Raw genomic sequence first — 20,383 nt, forward strand, 5'->3', positions numbered from 1 at the left:
ACTCTTCTTCCCCTCCCACAGGAGAGTGAACCTAATGACCATCATGCACGAATTTGGGAGAATTCCTTAACTCACTTTGATCTTGACTTCTAATTTGATTCCATTGAGGGCAGACAACATTCTTTGTATGATTTTTGTTCTTTTTAGTTTGTTGAGACTTGTTTTATGGCCGAAAATATGGTTCTGCATGTACTAGAAAAGAATATTCTATTGTGTGGAGTATTCTATAAATGTTAAGTCAAATTAGTTGATAGTTTGGTTCAAGTCTTCTATATCCTTACTTATGTTCTGTCTACTTGCATCAATATTTGAGATAAAGATGTTAAAATATCCAAGTATAATAAAGGATTTTTCTATTTCTACTTTTAGTTCTATCTGTTTTTTCTTCATATTTGCTCTGTTATTAGGTGCATAAACATTTAAGGTTATGTTTTCTTGATAAATTGACCTCTTTATCATTATGAAATGGCCCTCTTTATACCTATTAATATTCTTTGCTCTTTGCTTCATAGAATGAGTTGGGAAGTGTTCCCTCCTCTTCTATTTTTCAAAGAGTTCAAGAAAGATGGGTGAGTGTTAATTCTTCTTTAAACATATGGTGGAATTGACCAGTGAAGCCATCTCCTTCTGAGATTTTTATTTGTGGGAATTTTTAAAAAAATTATTATTACTAAGCCAATCTCTTTATTTGTTAAAAGTCTATTCAGGGGAGACAGGTTCTCAGGTGACCCTGGCCAGGGAAGAGGATTGCATGTGTCACTTCAGCGGGCGGTAGAGGAGGCAGCGGAGGCTCTGTGACCACCTGGGTTTGTGAGACGGCTGCTGACATTTCTGAGTTCAGTGGTCCTGATTGCAAGGGAGAACTGAGGAGCAATGCCAAGTTAGACGCTGATTACCCACTTTGAGTCCTTTCTTGTGGAGTCTGTACATTACCAACAGAGTAATGTGGATATATGCCTGATGCTGCTAAATGTAGAAAATGGTTAGAGAAGAATTTTCTAAATGAGCTTCCAAAACTTAGCGTAGAAAATTCACCCAAACAAGAAGCTAGAAATAGAGAGGGTCAAGGAACAGCAGGGGAAGAGGAAGAGAAGAAAACACAAAAGAGAGGTAGAAGGGGTCAAATAAAACCAAAAAGGAAGACCATACCACAAAAGGTTATGATAGACAAAATTCCCAGAGCAAAGAAGAAATATGTAATGGGAGTGTATGGCCTTGCAAATTTGAAATTGATTTTAAAGAAGCACAGGGGTTTTTTGCTCAAAAATTCTCCTGTGATGCCTCAGTAACAGGGGAGGATGAAATCATCATTCAGAGAGACTTCACAGATGACATAACTGATGTCATTCAGGAGAAATGGCCAGATGTGGATGATGACAGCATCAAAGATCTTGAAGAAGTAGAGAAGCGATTTTGAGAACTTGTCTGTATTAAATGATCTGAACTGAGAACTGATATGGCCAAAGGGAGGGAGGCCTTTTAAAAATACATGTATTTATCCTACAGTGAAACGGTAGATTACCATTGCCCTTGCCATATTTTCACTGTTCTGTACAAGGCTGCTTGTTGTTTTACAGCCAAAGTTTAATAAACAGGGAAGACTGTCATGCTTATGCATGAAATGGAACTTAGTCAAATAAAAAATAATTGATCATTAAAAGTCTATTTGGGGGGATTGTGGGAAGATGGAGCAGGAAGCTCCAGGAATTGGTCCCCTATAAAAACAAATATTTGGCAGTTCTGTCTGAATCAACTATTTGAAACTTTGGAGTCTAGTGGAACACTGTACAGCTGGAGGAAGAGGTTGGTAAATTGCAGTAAGTATCAGTTAATTTTACCCTCATAACAGTGGCTACCATCCCTCATCCCCCAGCCACATGGCAAGTAGCAGTGGAGACTGCAGCCCAGGCTCCTGGTGCTGCATGCAGGTGCCAAGGTGGGCTATAAGGACCTAGTTTTCCAAAAACCAAGAGTGTGTGGTCTGATCACTGATCACAGTTTTTGATCAACTACTTCAGATCACTGAGGGGCTGGCTTGGATGGTAGCCATTGTTACACACACACACACACACACACACACACACACACAAACCTCCCAAACAAAAGTGGCAGAGGAGTCTTAAAGATGCAGTACTGAATTTTTTTCTTCTTTTCTCTTTCCATTCCCAGATTGGGAGTAAAACTAGTTTGGAAAAGTCATAAACTGACAGCTGCTTTACTTAACAACAACAACAACAAGAAACAATAAGCAGTCCCAGAGGAGTGGGAGAACTATATTTCCAGAGTTATACTAAGATAATACCAAGAATGTCCAGTACTCAACAAAAAGTGACAAAACACAGAAAGAATCAGAAAAGTATGGTGTATTAACAAGAAAAAAAGAATTTGTCAGAAATCATCCCTGAGGAAGCTTATATATTGGAATTATTAGTAAAAAAAACCTTTTAATTAACTGTCTTTAATAGGTACAATTAGCTAACAGAATCCATATACAAAGAACTAAAGAAAATCAGAAAAATATCTGAACAAAATAAAGAGATGGAAATTATAAAAAGGAACCAAGCAGAAATTTTGGAGTTTCAAAGTACAGTAATCTTTAATTACTAGAAAAACTCATTAGTGAAAACCTCATTAGACAGATTCAATAGAATATTTGAACTGGCAGAAGAAAGCACCAGCAAACTTGATGACAAGACAATTGAAATTATCCAGTGTGAGGAGCAGAAAAAAAAAAAATGAATAAAGGTGAACAGACCATGAGGGACTTGTGGAACACCATCAAGTGTACAAACATACACATCATTGGGGTCTCAGAAAGACAAGAGGGAGAGAAAGGGGCAGAAGAAGTATCTGAAGAAATAATGATCAAAAACTTCCCAAATCTGAGGAAAGACATGAATATCCATATCCAGGAAGCTCAATGAACTCCATGAAAGATAGATCCCAAGAGATCTACACCAAGACACATTATAGCAAAATTGTCAAAATCCAAAGACAGAGAGGATTTTGAAAACAGCAAGAGAGAAGTGACTTGTCACATACAAGGGATCCCCAATAAAATTAATGGAAAATTTTTCATCAGAACCCATGGAGGCCAGAGACAGTGGGATGACATATTTACATTGCTTAAAGAAAAAACCTTTATCCAAGAATTCTATATCTGACAAAATCATCTTTTAAAAAGTGAAGGAGAAATTAACACATTTACAGAGAAACAGAAGCTGAAAAAGAGTTCATTATCATAAGACCTGCCCTACAAGAAATGCAGGAGAGTCTTCTGGCTAAAATAAAAGGACACTAGACAGTAATTGAAAACCATAAGAAGACATAAAGGACACTGGTAAATGTAACAAAACTACATAGGTAAATATAAAATCCTGAATTATCCAACTTTTTATTTATTACTGCTTTCCCCCCTATATGACTTAACTGGCATTTTGAATCTGTGTTAGTGGACATAAAATGTGTAAAGATAAAATCTGAGAAAGTAACATATAAAGGGGGAGGCAAGAAGATATATAAGAGTAGAAGAGTATGTATACTACTGAAATTAGGTTGGAACTAGTTAACTCAGTTGCTATTTGTTTAAGATGTTAATTTTAATTACAAAGGTAACCATTAAGAAAAAATATGAGAAAAGGAAAAAATAAAAGAATCAAACAGCAAACTACAAAAAACCCTAAATGTTTAAAAAGCAGTAATAGAGTAATTGCACTGGATTTTTAGATTTTACACCAAAAACACAAGCAACAAAAGAAAAAAGATAAAATGGACTTTATCAAAATTAAAACTTTCATGCATCAAAAGATATTATCAAGAAAGTGCAAATACAACCAACAGAATGGGAGAAAAACCCATATGTGGGTTTGATATCAAGAATGTATAATTTGGCCCCCAAAACCACTGAACTGGACATAACAGTCTATTCAACAAGTGGGGCTGGGGGAGCAGGATATCCATATCCAAAAGAACAAAAGAGGACACCTGTCTCACACCCTACGCAAAAATTAACTCAAAATGGGTTAAGAACCTCAATATAAGAAACAATACCATAAAAATCCCAGAAGATAATGTAGGGAAAAATCTTCAAGACCTTGTATTAGGAGGTCACTTCCTAGACCTTACACTCAAAGCACAACAACAGCAAAAAAAGATAAATGGGAACTCCTCAAACTTAAAAGTTTCTGTTCTTCAAAGGAATTTGTCAAGAAGGTGAAGAGGCAGCCAATTCAATGGGAAAAAATATTTGGAAACCATGCGTCTGACAAAAGGCTTATATTTTTCATATATAAAGGAATCCTACAACTCAACAATAGTACAGACAGCCCAATTATAAAATGGGCAAAAGATATGAAAAAACAGCTCTCTGAAGAGGAAATATGAATGGCCAAAAAAACACATGAAAAAATGTTCAGCTTCACTAGTTATTAGAGAGATGCAAATTAAGACCACAGTGAGATATCATCTCACACCAATTAGAATGGATGCCATTAAACAAACAGGAAACTACAAATGTTGGAGAGGATATGGAGAAATTGGAACTCTTATTCATTGTTGGTGAGACTGTATAATGGTTCAGCCACTCTGGAAGAAAGTCTGGCAGTTCCTTAGAAAACTAGATGTAGGGTTACCCATCCATCCAGCAATTTCACTTCTCGGTATATACCCGGAAGATCCGAAAGCAGTGACACGAACAGATATCTGCACGCCAATGTTCATAGCAGCATTATTCACAATTGCCAAGAGATGGAAACAACCCAAATGTCCTTCAACAGATGAGTGGATAAACAAAATGTGGCATATACACATGATGGAATACTATATGGCAGTAAGAAGGAATGTTTCTTGGGTCTATAATTTTATGTCCTCATAAGAGATGGGAAATTTTCATTGATTATTTCCTCTATTATTCTTTCTGCCCCCTTTCACTTCTATTCTTCTGGGATACCCATGACACATACATTTATTTATGTGCTTCATGTTGTTATTCAGTTCCCTGTGACGCTGCTCACATTTTTCCATTCTTTTCCCTATCTGTTCTTTTGTGTGTAGGATTTCAGATATTGTGTCCTCCAGTTCATCAATCTTTTCTTCTGCCTCTTCAAATCTGCTGTTGTATGTCTCCATTGTGTTTTTCATCTTTTCTGTTGTGCCTCTCATTCTCATAAGTTCTGCCAATTGTTTTTCAAACTTTCATGTTCTTCCTTATGTTCTCCCAATGCCTTCTTTATATCCTTCATCTCTTTGCCATATCTTCCCTCAACTCATTGATTTGATTTTTTAATTGATTTAGCATATTTGTTTGATTAATAATTACTTGTATCATTTCCTGTATCTCATTTGAAATGTAAGTTTGTTCCTTTTACTGGGCTATATCTTTATTTTTCCTAATGTGATCTGTAATTTTTTGTTATCTAGGCATCTGGTTTCCTTGATTACCCAATCAGATTTTCCCAGACCAGATGAGCCCAGGTCTCAGGAGGAAGGTGTAATCAGTATCAAGTTTCCCTGAGAAGCAAGTTGTCAGACTTTCCTGTGAGGCCTCTAGATTCAGTGCTTTTCCTATCCTGTCCAGCAGGTGGCGCTTGCCACCCAGCAGCTCTCCACTGGTATAAAGAGCTGTGGTTCCTTTTATTCTCAGTGGATCCTGTCCTGGCCAGGGGCTGAGGGTGTCAGAAGCCAATCTTAAGTTGTTTCTGGTTTTTTTTTTTTTTTTTCTTTTCCCACCAGGCCCTGGGATCTGAATCCTCTGAGGGAAGGCAGCCACTTGAGATGAGCCCTGCACCCCTGTTCTTAGGGAAGTTATATGCTTTAGGGAGTTATCTTCTAAACTTGAGGCTTTCTCTAATGAGCTACTTAAAATGAGAGACAAATAAAAGGAAAAAGAGAGAAAAGAGCCAGTCCCCAGCTCCCCAGTTTCACCGGCCCACCAGTGTTAGTATCCAGTTCTCTGTGCCCCTTTTCTTGGGACACAGCCAGTATTCTGAGCTCAGCTGTCTCCAAAAGCCTCTGTTTTTACTTATTTATATATATATTTTTCCATCAGCCCTGCCTCCTCTCTGTAGGGGGGAACCTCAGATTCCTGTCATGGTTGCTCTGGGTTTATCTTTACTTGTAGCTTGTATTCAGTAGCCCAAATTTGTTAATTTAGACTGCAATTGGAGCTTGGTTAAATTACTTGCCCTCACTCCAGGTAACCTGCTTTTTTCCAAAGGGAATTGTTTCAGCTCAGCCTGTTGGGCTGGTGGGGGAGGGGCACCAGCGCCGCAGTTTGGGGAGCTGACTTAGTTCTATGCTGCTATCGCAACTGTTCCACCCATTCCAGGCTGTTATACAATATGTGTCCAGTCACAAACGTCCCCCAAGAGTTGTTCTAGACTATTTACTAGTTGTTCCTGGTTATTTACTAGTTGCTCTAGAGACCTAACTAAATTCCACACCTCTCTGCAGCCATCTTGCTTTGACTCTCTCCACTCCATTCTTTATATCCTTCCTTCTGCTTGCTTTGGGTTTAGCTTGCTATCCTGTTGTAGTTTCTTTAGGTATAAGTTCAGATTATTGTTTTGAGATCTTTCTTCTTTTTTATATCTAAAATTTCCTTCTAAACACTGCTTTCTCTGTACATCCCGTAAGTTTGTGTTTTCATTTTTATTCATCACAAAACTTTTTCTATTTTTCCTCATGATTTCATCTTTGACCCACCAGTTACTTAGCACTGTGTTGCTTAATTTCTGTTATTGATTTCTAATTTCATTCCATTGTGATTGGAAAACATACTTCATCTTATTTCAATCTCTTTTTAATTTGCTGAGGCTTGTTTTATGGTCTAACATATGGTCTACCCTGGAGAATGTTCCATGTGCACTTGAGAAGAATGTGTATTCTGACGTTATTGATGGATTGTTCTGCAAATGTCTATTACATCTTGTTGGTTTATAGTGTTTTTCAAGTCTTCTATTTCCTTGTTGATCTTTTTCCAGTGCTATCCATTATTGAATGTGAAGCATTTAAATCTCCAACTATCAATGTTGAATTGTTTATATCTCCCTAAAATTCAATTTTTGCTCTATGTATTTTGTTTAAAAATGTGTGTTTTCCTAATGGATTGACACATTTATCATTTTAAAGCATCCTTATTTCTCTCTAGTAACTTTTTTTTGTTAAATTTTATTTTGTCTGATATCAGTATAGCCATTCCAACTATCATTTTATGGTCACTCCAACTATCTTTTGATTACTGTTTGCATGATTTATCTCTTTCCATACTTTTACTTTCATCCTCTTTGTGTCTTAATTTACTTTTAACTTCTTTGTATCTTAATTTCCTTCCAACCTCTTTGTTTCTTAATTTATAACAATCTAGTTCAGATTATACCAACTGTCTTAGTTTGCCAGGGCTGCAATAATGAAATACCACAGACGGGTTGGTGTAAACAATAGGAATTTGTTGTCTCACAGTTTTGGAGACCAGAAGTCCAAAATCAAATTATCAGCAGGGAGTGCTTTCTTCTAAGTCAGTAGCATTCTGGTGGTGGCTTGCTGGCAGTTAATCTCTGTCTCCGTCACATTGTGCTCTGTCCCCTTGGGCTCCTCCTGTGATTTGTACTTCTGTGCCAAAATTGCCTTTGCTTACTTATAAGGATTCCAGTCATACCAGATTAAGACTCACCCTGATTCATTTTTCCTTCATCTTAATAGGATCTTCAAAATCCTATTTACAAATGAGTTCACACTCACAGGACCAGGGGTTAGGATTTAAACATTTCTTCATGGGAGACATGATTCAATTTACCACACCAACTCAATTTCAGTAGTATACAAAAAGTTTGCTCCAGTATAGTTCTTTTCTCTCCCCTCTTCTTTGTTCTAGCATTGTCATACAAATTACATCTTTTTACATTATTGAACCATCCACACAGTATTATAATCATTGCTTTATGCTGTTGTGTTTTAAACCATGAGAATAGTCTTACAAAAGAAAAAAACATTTATATTGTTTTTATATTTACCTATGTGTTTGCCTTAACTGATGCTCTTTATTTCTTAACATAGATTTGAGTTACTGCCCATTTTTCTTTCATTTCAGCCTGAAGGACTCTTTTTAGTATTCCTTCTAGGGCATGCCTTTTAGTAGTGAATTCTTTGTTTTTGCTCATCTGGGGATGTCTTAACATCTCTCTCTCTTTTTTTTAAAATAGACTTTATTTTTTAGAGCAGTTGTAGGTTTAAAGAAAAATTACACAGAAAGAACAGAGTTCTCATATACCTCTCCACAGTTTTCCCTATTATTAACATTTTGCATTAGTGAGTACATTTGTTACAATTGAACCAATATCATTAGAATTATATTATTAACTAAAGCCCATAGTTTACATTAGGGTTCACTCTGTTGTCTGTTCCTGTGGGGTTTTTATTTTATAAAATTTTATTGTGATAACATACATACAACACAAAATTTCCACTTTTAAATGTACAATTTGATCCACTTTCAAATATACAATTCGGTGGTATTAATTACTTTCACAATGTTGTGCTACATTAAATCATCATCATCTGTGCCGGTTTGAGTGTATTGTGTCCCCCAAATGCCATTATCTTTGTAGTCTTGTGTGGGGCAGAAGTTTTGGTGTTGGTTAGATTTGCTTGGAGTGTGCCCCACCCAGCTGTGGGAGATAATTTTGATGAGATGTTCCCATGGAGGCGTGGCCCCACCCATTCAGGGTGGGCCTTGATCAGTGGAGCTATATAAATGAGCTGACTCAGAGAGAGAAGACTAACTGAGTGCAGCTGGGAGTGATGTTTTGAAGACGAGCAAGCTTGCTAGAGAGGAACGTCCTGGGAGAAAGCCGTTTTGAGGCCGGAGCTTTGGAGCAGACGCCGGCTGCCTTCCTAGCTAGCAGAGGTTTTCTGGACGTCATTGGCCATCCTCCGGTGAAGGTGCCTGATTGCTGATGTGTTGTCTTGGACGCTTTGTGGCCTTAAGACTGTAACTGTGTAGTGAAATAAACCCCCGTTTTATAAAAGCCTATCCATCTCTGGTGTTTTGCATTCTCCAGCATTAGCAAACTAAAACATCATCTATTACTAAAACTTTTTCTATCACCCCAAACAATAATTCTGTGTGACAAGATAGGAAGTATAAATAAAGCATTTCTGATGTGTACTAAAGTATAATGATTGTCTCGGGAAAAACGCATTTGTGCAATTGCACTGCAAGCTGAACAAGCTGCTTTTCTCATATAACACCACTTTTACCTGTAAGAACAGACAAACCATGATTATTTAAGATTTGGTATTTGGCAGACATTTTCTTGAAAACAAACAAAGTGAGCCTACCACTCCAAGGAAAACAATTGACAATATTTGTCACCAATGAAAAAATTTGAGGTTTCAGGTGAAAATTAAAATAATGGAAAACTTGCATCTGCCACTTGAGCTTAGTAGCTTCTGAATACTTAAAAACATTTTGATGACATCACTAGTAATGTAAATGAATGCAATATTTTGGTATTGTTTAATGAAATGTCTTAATATTTGGAAGATGTGCATAACTCTGTGAACGAATATTTTCCAAATGACCAAATGTAAGATGTTATGAAATTCTGCATGGGTAAAAGATCCATTCAAAGTGAAAGAGCAGTAGGTTCTAATTTAATAGCGTATGAAAAATTCACTAATAGAGTTTTAGATTCCATATGGCAACTAACTTTTGGCAAACTGCCACTTATTGCATTTTGGTATAGCATCAAAGAATATTCAGAATTATCTGAAAATATTAAAATTCTTTCTCTTTTCCAATTACATATCAATGTAAGGCCAGATTTTCTTTGTATATTCCAACAAGACAATATATTGCAATAGATGGAACACAGAAATGTATATAAGAACCCAGCTGTCTTCTACTAAGCCAGACACTAAACAGATTTGCAAAAAAGTATTTTATACCCAAGAAAATAAATGTCCCTGGGTGAAGACAACAGAAAAGTATTCTCAGATCTGCAAGGGGTCAGTAAATATAATACCTACCTGCCCTTCTTGAAAGAGGGAAAATGACTTCTGCCATTTAAGTCATGAATAATTATGTACCCAAGAATGGAGAAAATGGGTGATAAAAGGATTGTTTTCTGATTTATAAATTATTTCCAAATTCCCTGTACTACATTTGGAAAAGGAGCAGCTCCTCCAAAAGGGGAGTGAATGTTGGACAGAGAAAAACTAGGAATCACCTTATAAAGTTTGGAATGCCATCTCCCGCTGTGCTCATCTAAAGCCTACCGACTTTTCAAAATAAAGCTGAGAACCACGGAATTTCAGTATTGTAAAAGAGCAGAAGAAAAAGAAATCATTTCTTTTGCACTATTATGTACCTGAATGTTTAAAATTCATTCACATTTAATCCTTACAGAAACCCAGTAATAAAGGTCTTGTTATCCCCATTTTATAGATGAGGAAATCGAAGTTCAGAGAGGTTAAACAACTTGCCCAATGTCACTCTCCTACCTAGAGATAAAATGAGAATTCAAATTCAGATCATTTTTACTTAAAAATTCATGCCCTTTGCATTTCACTATACTACCTTCAACTTCATCTAATCTAACTAAGCCCTGTCCAATCTGTTACTCAAATCCTCACTAAAGCATCTCTATGAGTGGTTATCTGTCCTGCACTTAAAAACCTCCAGGGACAAATAATTCAACACATTTAAATGCACTCCATTATAATCTATTGACTGCATTAAAAAGTTTCTCCAATATTAAGATGAAATATTTTTACAGAAATGCTTACCATAAATCCTTACAATGTCCTTTTGGGTTATGTATAATGGGATAGTGGAAGAGACTGTTAGTTGTTCACCTATTTTCTTCTTACATGGTAACAGAATTTTCACCTCAGCACAGAGGCAAAAATCTTACTGTGAAGCCAATGAAGCTGAAGCTTCAGGACCCCTCACTTGCATGGACCCTTGTGAGTGCTGGCAATTGCTGGGAGTTATAGAATATTCTAGATGGAGAGGAGAACAAATTGAAATTATGACGCTTGTTTGGTAAATTGGCAAAGGAGATCTCAGGAGAAAGGGATCTAGAACTGCAAGATTTCTCATACTTAACAAATATTCATTTTAGTACCTAATTTTTCTACTAGAAAATTTGTATTATTTTCCTTAAAGAGGGTTCTAAAAATAATATTCAGCCTCACAAAATCTGGACCTTTCCTGGTTGGGTACATAGCAGTCTTGCTAAATATATTTTCAAGACTATTTAAACCTGGGCATTTGCATGTGAGAGAAATCAATTTTTATTTTGTTTAACCCGCTGTTATTTTGCATCTAACACAGTAGCCAGACCAGTATCGAGGGCCTATCTTTAATTCTGCCATGTGCATACATGCCTGCCACTCTATGGACCCCACCAGAGCTGACTGGCTTAGGGGAGGCATCCGACCCGGGCCAGACCTGAAATTCCTTGCCTGTGACTTTCAAACTGGGACTGTAAAGACAGTTTTTCTCTCTGGTTATCTGTACTTTAAACTGTTTATCATAGGATCAGCTGGGAATCATGTCTCATTGCTTCCATATGGAGGAAGCCAGCAGGCTTTAAGAGAACATGAGGAAAAGAGGCAAAACGATAAGAGCTGTTTTTTCAGTTGCCCTTGAGCCCAACTACATTTCTGCCCTTCCTGTAGTTTGGTTCATCAATTCTTCCTTGACCAGGGGAAATACACCTATATCTTTCCAATAAATTCCTGGTTTTGCTGGAGCAATTTAAGTAAGGTTTCTGCATCTTGAAATCAGGAGTCCTGCCTATTACAAAGAGAACTCATTATGTACTCTCATAAGTTATATATGAGCCAACCCAGGAAAAACCCTGTGCCTTTTCACTATAACACTTTGCCTATGCTATCTCTCCTGAGCTTCCCAAACCACCCAACCCAATTGTCTAACTGACAGAATATCTCAGACACCTCAAGCTCAATATCATCTTCCTTCTCAAATCTCTTTCTCCAGAGTTTCCCTTCACAGTAAATGGCATCACTACTCAAACTTGGGTGAGGTCTATGCCTTACAAAATCTAACATATCCTGGCATCTGCCCACCCTTCTACCCTAACCATGTGCTACTTTCCCCTTCATTCTCTACCCTCCAGCCACACTGATCTATCTAAAATTAATGAAGTAACATATCCCTTTCTCTGGCATTCCTCTACTGCCCCATTTTGCAAAGAACTTTCCTACACAAAACCATAACTCCTCTGCAAAATTATTTAAATGGAGAACTTATAGAAGTCATAAGTTCATATACCTCTACTCATAGGCTCCATCTCCCTTCCCTAGGCCTTCTGTCTATACCAGACACAGCTATTAGAATTAAGGTCCTACCAGTCCTCACACAACCAGGAGTATGATGAAGCAGAAAAAGAAAAAAATTGTATAAGTCATAGTTTTGGAGTGATTTACACCAAACATCATACTGACTTAAGTTTCTGTGGGATGGCTTGGATAGACATAATCTCACTTGACAAATAAATGATTGGACCTCTTGCTCTAGTTTGCTAATGCTGCAGACTGCAAAACACCAGGGTTGGATTGGCTTTTATAAAAAGGGGGTTTATTTGGCTACCCAGTTACAGTCTTAAGGCCATAAAATGTCCAAGGTAACACATCACTAATCGGGTACCTTCAGTGAAGGATGGCCAATAGCTCTGGAAAACCTCTGTTAGCTGGGAAGGCACATGGCTGGCATCTGCTCCAAAGATCTGGTTTCAAAATGGCTTTCTCCCAGGACGTTCCTCTCTAGCAAGCTTGCTCCTCTTCAAAACATCACTCACAGCTGCACTCAGTTTCCTCTCCTTGAGCCAGCTCATTTATATGGCTCCACTGATCAAGGCCCACCCCGAATGGGTGGGGCCATGCCTCCATGGAAATATCCCATCAGTTATTGTCCACAGTTGGGTGGAGCGCATCTCCATGCAAACAACCTAATCCAAACGTTCCAACTTAATCCCCACTATTATGTCTGCCCCACAAGATTGCATCAAAGAATATGGCTTTTTCTGGGGGACATAATACATTCAAACCGGCACACCTCTGCTGCCACCTTAATAAGAAAAAACTATCTTACATGACCCTTCTTCATCCTGCTTTCCTCCTAATCAAAATCTCATGCACATTAATCTAACTGATGAGCCTACTTTCATGCCTGCACCCTACCTACAAGAGAGACTGATACAGTGAGTGTTTGGCTTCTACTCTGGGGAAGAGGGACTCATAATGTAAGAAAACCCTCCACAAGGGAAGGGTGATAAAAAGATGCTGAGCAGACTTTACAGTTGAACCAGATAGCAGCATAAGATGCTCCAGGATGCTGTTTCCCTACAGAATCTTAGAACGATTAGCAAAAACTGGCAAAGCCATCTTCCTCAAAACCCTGGAAAAGTTAAAGGGTTGCAGTAACTGGGAGGGGGCCAAACAAGAAAATGCAGCTTTAAAAACTGTTGGAGAATCTCCTTGGTGCAGCATGGAGTCAGCCTGCACTCCCATTGTGGATTTCTGGCCCTGTACTGGAAGAAGGGGAGTAAACCCTGTGCACATACTGGACTGCCTATATGTTGGTTCCAGTCTGCCAAGTGGCATTCTGAAAAAGTGAACCAGAAAACTCAACCTGGTTCACCTTCCCTGATTTGTCATGCAGTCAGAAGCAGCTTGCAGACATCTAAAACAATATAAGAAACGATTAAGTCAAAGAGGCAAGGGGCAAAGGATTATCTAATTTAAGTCATAAAATAGAGTACCCAGAGAAGAAAGTCTATTTCATAGGGATTAGAGGGGACATTAGAATTCCTATAAATGGGGGAATTCCCAAGGCTAAAAGCATAACCTACACAAAACCATAACTCCTCTGCAAAATTATTTAAATGGAGAACTTATAGAAGTCATAAGTTCATATACTTCTACTTATAGGCTCCCTCTACCTTCCCTAGGCCTTCGGTCTATACCAGACACAGCTATTAGAATTAAGGTCATCCCAGTTCTCACGCATCAAGGAGTGTGATAGCCATCAGGCTAAGAAAAGATGGAGAGGACACTGCACTTCAAAGTTGCCTCAGGTTGATATTCTTGGTAAGAAGGCTAAGCTCTGAAGGAAAGTACCAGTTAATGCAGAGCCAATTTGCAAAGATTGTGAAAGGTGTTTTTGTGTTGGTTTGCTTGTTTTTGTTAGCTACCCTGGCACTCAAGGAAATCTCTGTCATATCTCTGGCTGGAGACAAACTTAAGGAACAGACACTAAATCCCAGGCACTAAATCCCAGAGTTAACACTTAGAAACATTAAATTATCCAATATTCCACAAAAGATTACAAAAGAATAAAGAAATGAGAAATAAAGACCCATCCAAATGAACAAGATGAACATCCAGAAACCATCAATGAAAACCAGACTTTGGGCAGACTGGAAAAAGACTAAAAAAAATGATCCTTAATACGCACAAGAAGATAAAGGAAAACACAGAGGAAGAATTAAAAGATATCAGGAAAACAATTAGTGAACAATAAGAGCATCTCAATAAAGGGATAGGAATTTTAAAAAAGAACCAAACAGAAATACTGGAGTTGACAACCAAATAACTGGAATGAAAAATTCCCTACAAGGCTTCAACAGAAGATTTGAGCTGACAGAAGAAACAATGAGTGAAATCAAAGACAAGAAAATTATGATTCAGGCTGAGAAGTAGGATGCAAAAAGAATGAGAACTAGCAACAGAGGCTAAGAGAACTTTGGGACACTGTGATGCATGCAAATGTATGCATTATGGGAGTCCCAGAAGGAGAATAAAGAAAGGGGCAAAAGGAATATTCAAAGAAATAATGGCAGAAAAATTCCCAAATTTAATAAAAGACATGAATATGTACTTTCAAGAAGCCCAACAAACACAAACAGGATAAATTTGAAGAGAATCACACCTAAGCAAATTGTTGAATGCCAAGGGCAAGGAAAGAATTCTGAAAGCTTCACAAGAAAAGCAACATTCTATGTACAAGGAAGTCCCAATAAGTCTAAGTGATGATTTCACATCAGAAACTATGGAGGCAAGAAGGCAGAGGAATGAAAAATTTAAAGTGCTGAAAGAAAACAACTCCCAACCAAGAATTTTATATCTGCCAAGACTGTCTCTCAAAAATGAGGGAGAAGAAGTGGGGCAAGATGGCAGCATAGGGAGGTGTGGAATTTAGTTAGTCCTCTGGGACAAATAGCATATAGCCAGGAACAACTAATAAATAGTCTGGAACAACTGTTGGGGGACATCTGTGACTGGACAAACATTGTACACCTGTCTGGGATGGGTGGAACAGCTGAGATTATAGTATAAGAACTGTAAGTAAAGCTCCCCAAACTGCAGAGATGGTGCCCTCCCCCACTGGTATGGCAGACTGAGTTGGAAGACTTCCCTGTGGGAGAAAGAAGCAATCTACTAGGAGGAAGAGAAGGTAGCTCAACCAAGCTCCAAATGTGGTTTTACTTAACAAATTTGGACTACTGGATACAAGCACAAATGAACCCAGGGCAAACAGGAAAGGAACCTGGAGGTTCCTCCCAGCAGAGAGGAGGTGGGGCTGGTGGAAAAAAAACATAAAGAAAAACAGAGGCTTTTGAATTGGCTGAGCTCAGAATACTGAAAAAGGGCTATGTCCCAAGAAAAGGGGCACACAGAACTGGGTACAAACTCCAGTTCCTAACTGGTAATTGGGGCTCTGAAAAGGGGATTTCTTTCTTTTTTTCTTTTTTTTTCTCTTAGTGGCTCATTAGAGAAAGCCTCAGCCATTTTCAATTGTCAGTGCTGACCCAGGCAAGGGTGGAGTTAAGATAGAGAGTCAAAGGAAGAAATCAAGTATAGGAGATAAATCCCCAAAGGGCTTAATTCCCTAAGAAAAGGGGGAGGCAGTGCCCAATTCAAGTGGCTGCCTACCCTCAGAGTACTCAGACCCTAGGACCTGGGGGTGGTAATTGAAACAGAAACAGCTTAAGCTTGGCTTATGGCACTGTCAGCCCCTGGCAGGGACAGGAGCTACTGAGAAATAGACAAAGCAGCTGTTTACACAGGTGGGGAGCTGTGGGCTGACAAGTGCCACTTGCTGGGCAGGATGGGAAAATCACAGAATCTAGGGGCCTCACAGGAAAGTCTTACTACTTGCTGGGTCTCATCCTAAGGGAAAGCTGACATTGATTACACCCTCTTCCTGAGACTTGGGCCCATCTGGTCTGGGAAAATCAAGGAAAATCAAGGAAACCAGATGCCTAGATAACAAAAAATTACAAATCACACTAGAAAAAATGAAGATATGGTCCAGTCAAAGGAACAAAATTACACTTCAAATGAGATACAGGAGTTGAAACAACTAATTAAAGCTCTTCAAACAAATATGCTAAATCAATTCAAAAATCAAAACAATGAGTTGAGGGAAGATATGGCAAAAGAGATGGAGAATATAAAGAAGACATTGGGCAAACATAGGGAAGAACTTGAAAGTTTGAAAAAACAATTGGCAGAACTTATAGGGATGAGAGGCACAATAGAAAAGATGAAAAACACAATGGAGACACATAACAGAAGATTTAAAAAGGCAGAAGAAAAGATTCATGAACTGGAGGACAGGACCGGACATCTGAAATCCTCCTACACACAAAAGAACAGATAAGGAAAAGAATGGAAAAAGATGAGCAGCATCTCAGGAAATTGAATGACAACATGAAGCTGCATGAATGTACATGTCATGGGTATCCCAGAAGAGAAGTGAAAAGGGGCAGAAAGAATGAAGGAGGATATAATTACTGAAAATTTCCCATCTCTTATGAAAGACATAAAATTGCAGATCCAAGAAGTGTAGCACACCCCAAACAGAACAGATCCAAATAGACCTACACTAAGACACATAATAATCAAATTATCAAATGTCAAGACAAAGAATTCTGAAAACAGCAAGAGAAAAGCAATCCATCACATACAAAGTAAACTCGGTACGACTATGTGCAGATTTCTCACTAGAAAATGTGGAGGCAAGGAGGCAGTAGTGTGATATATTTAAGATACTGAAAGATAAAAACTGCCAATGAAGAATTCTATATCCAGCAAAACTGTCCTTCAAAAGTGAGGGAGAGTTTAAAATATTTTCAGACAAACAGACACTGAGAGAGTTTGTACACAAGAGACATGCTCTACAAGAAACACTAAAGGGAACAGTACAGGCAGATAGAAAACGTCAGGAGAGAGAGGTTTGGAGAAGACAGTAGAAATGAAGATTATCAGTAAGAGGAAAGATATAGAGATAGAGACAGAGAGATAGAGAGATAGAGATAGAGAGAGAGAGAGAGAGAGAGAATAAGATATGACATAGAAAATCCAAAAGACAAAATGGTAGACAGTAGACATTACATTGAGTGAAATTAGCCAGAAACAAGAGGACAGATACTCTCTGGACTCACTAATATGAACTAATATTGATGAGAAAAATTTGAGAGTTAAAGATGAGAACACAGGTTGTCAGGAGATAGAAAGAAGTTAGAAAACAGGCATTTGATGCTGAAGGAGTACATAAGGTTCAACCGGATTGATTGTATAGATCCAGAAATGGATATCATAATAGTGTGTGATGGTAGTACAATACTGTAAGTACACTGAACAAAGATGAGTGTGAGTATCTTTGATAGTGGGAGGCTAGAGGCATGTATGACACCAGAAGGAAAGATAGAAGATAAAGACTGGGATCATATAATTTAGCAAAATCTATAGTGGTCAATGATGGTGATTAAATGTACAAATATAAGAATGTTTTTAAAAGAGGGAGAACAAATGAATGTCAACATTGCAAGATGTTGAAAATTGGATGGTATGAGGGAAAAATATAATCAATGCAAACTAGAGTCTATAGTTAATGGTAACATCGTAAGATGACAAAGGCAATATATCAAAGCTAAATGTCTGTAAGAGGGGGATATAAGGGAGTGATATGGGATTCTTGGTGGTGGTGGTGTTGTCTGATCTTTTCACTGTATTTCATTTAATTTTATTTTTTCTTCTATATTTTATATTTTTATTCTTCATTTTTTCTCCTTTCTCTTTATTTGCAGAAGAAATGGAAATGTCCTCATATAGACTGTAGTGGTGAGTGCATAACTATGTGATTATACCAGGGATCACTGAGTGTTTACTTAGAATGGGTTGTAAGGTGTGTGAATAAAACTGTTTAAAAAATAAACAGGGATACAAGTGCTGGAGAAAATGTGGAGAGAGGGATGTACCTATTCACTGCTTGTAGGAAAGTAGAATGGAGCAGCCCATCTGGAGGGCAGTGTGGTGGTTCCACAGGAAGGTAAAGTGTGAAGTTGCCATATGGTCCTGCAACCCTGCTATTGGGTATATCCTTAGAAGAACTGAGAGCAGGAACATAAAAGGACATTGCACACTGGTGTTTATGGTGGCAGTATTCATGATTTGCAATGGATGGAGGTGACCTAAGGGTACATCGACCAATAAACAGAATGGTGAACTGTGGTATATACATGCAATGGAATATTGAGCAACGGCAAGAAGAAATGAAGTTGTGAGTTACGCACCTATGTAAATGGACCTTGAGGACAGTATGTTGAGTGAAATAAGCCAGAATCAAAAAGACAAACATTATAATACTTCACTAATAGGGACTAACTATAATGTGAAAACTCTGAGAACTGAATCTGAGAGCATAGGCTATCAGGAAAAACCTTTTGGTAAAGGTTCCTAGACTGTAACCTCTTATAGTAGTTACATCTATTCATGAGTTGTAATGGTTATTTCTAAATTCTGAGATGATGAGCTGTTTGTGTATAACCTGGTCACTCCCTAGAAATTTGGGTATCTGTGTGACACCTGAGATGGAGCCAGAGTTCGGCAGCTATGAATGTCAGCATTACCCCATACAGCAAATGTTAAAAAAAGCTGAAAAGGAGATCAGACTTCAATTAGAGATATGAACAAAATTAACTTGATTAATACTAAAGTAAACCAGACTAAAGAGAAGAGGATGATATTGACCGTGTTTTAAAAACCTCAACTTCTATGTGAGACCAAAGCAAGAGATGTTTATTTGGTGGCAAATCTATATTTTCTGTAGTATGCTATATAATGTAACTTGTATGGTCAGTTTACTCAAACACCATAATTACACGGAACCTTGAATAGAGGGTGAGATTTGGTTGGTTTGTACAGGTTAGCATGAAACCCTGATATATCCCAGAGTAATTTGGGCAGAGAACAAAAAGTATTTGCAAAGCCCCCTTGAGGGACTGGGGAAAAATTGGAAATACTAAACTTCCCCACCTGGGGAATTCCTGATACCTTGCAAACATTAGGGACTACCAATGTAGTAGGCTAATCCCTTGATCTTTGGGCTTGCCCTTATGAAGCTTGTTACTTGCAAAGGAGAGGCTAAGCCTACTTATAATTGTGCCTGAGTCACCCCAGGAAACCTCTTTCGTTGTTCAGACATGGCCTCTTTCTATAAGCCAACTGCAGGTAAACACACTGCCCTCCCTCCTATATTGGACATGACTCCCAAGGATGAAAATCTCCCTGGCAACATGGACATGGCTCCCAGGGATGAGCCTGGACCCAGCATTGTGGGATTGAGAAAAACTTCTTGACCAAAAGGGGGAAGAGAAAAGAAACAAAGTTTCAGTGCCTGAGAGATTTCAAATGGAGTAAAGAGGTCACTCTGAAGGTTATTCTTATGCATTATATAGATATCCCTTTTTGGTTTTTAGTGTACTTGAATAGCCAGAGGGAAATACCTGAAACTGTTGAACTGCAATCCAGTGTCTTTGAGTCTTGAAGATGATTGTATAACAATATAGCTTATACAGGATGACTGTGTGACTGTGAAAACCTTATGGCCCACACTCCCTTTATCTGGTGTATGGACAGATGAGTAGAAAAAAGGGGGACAAAAAGTAAATGAATAATGGGGCGAAAATGAGATGCTTTGAGTGTTCTTTTTTACTTTTATTTTTATTTTTATTTATTGGAGTCATGAAAATGTTCAAAAATTGATTATGGTGATGAACGCATAACTATATTATGACACTGTGAACAACTGATTGTATACTTTCAATGATTTTATGGTATGTGAATATATCTCAATAAAATTGCATTTAAAAACAAGGGAGAAATGAAGACATTCCCAAATAAACAGAAGCTGAGGGAGTTCATCACACTTTATGTGTCCCACAAGCAATGTTAAAGGAGCTCTTCAGACTGAAAAGAAAGGACACTAGAAAGTGGCTTGAGTGGCATAAATAAATAAAGATAGAGTAAAGGCAATCATATGAATAATTACAAATACTAGTACTACTGTATT

The 20,383-nt window shown here is 37.9% G+C and overlaps 1 pseudogene; it reads left to right on the plus strand.

Moving 5' to 3' along the window:
• Positions 1–1,417, plus strand: part of LOC119511647 — an 88,559-nt pseudogene extending 87,142 nt beyond the window's left edge.
• The last annotated feature ends 18,966 nt before the right edge of the window (positions 1,418–20,383 follow it).

This window comes from Choloepus didactylus, chromosome 2, assembly GCF_015220235.1.
Source record: "Choloepus didactylus isolate mChoDid1 chromosome 2, mChoDid1.pri, whole genome shotgun sequence".
Classification (NCBI taxonomy): domain Eukaryota; kingdom Metazoa; phylum Chordata; class Mammalia; order Pilosa; family Megalonychidae; genus Choloepus; species Choloepus didactylus.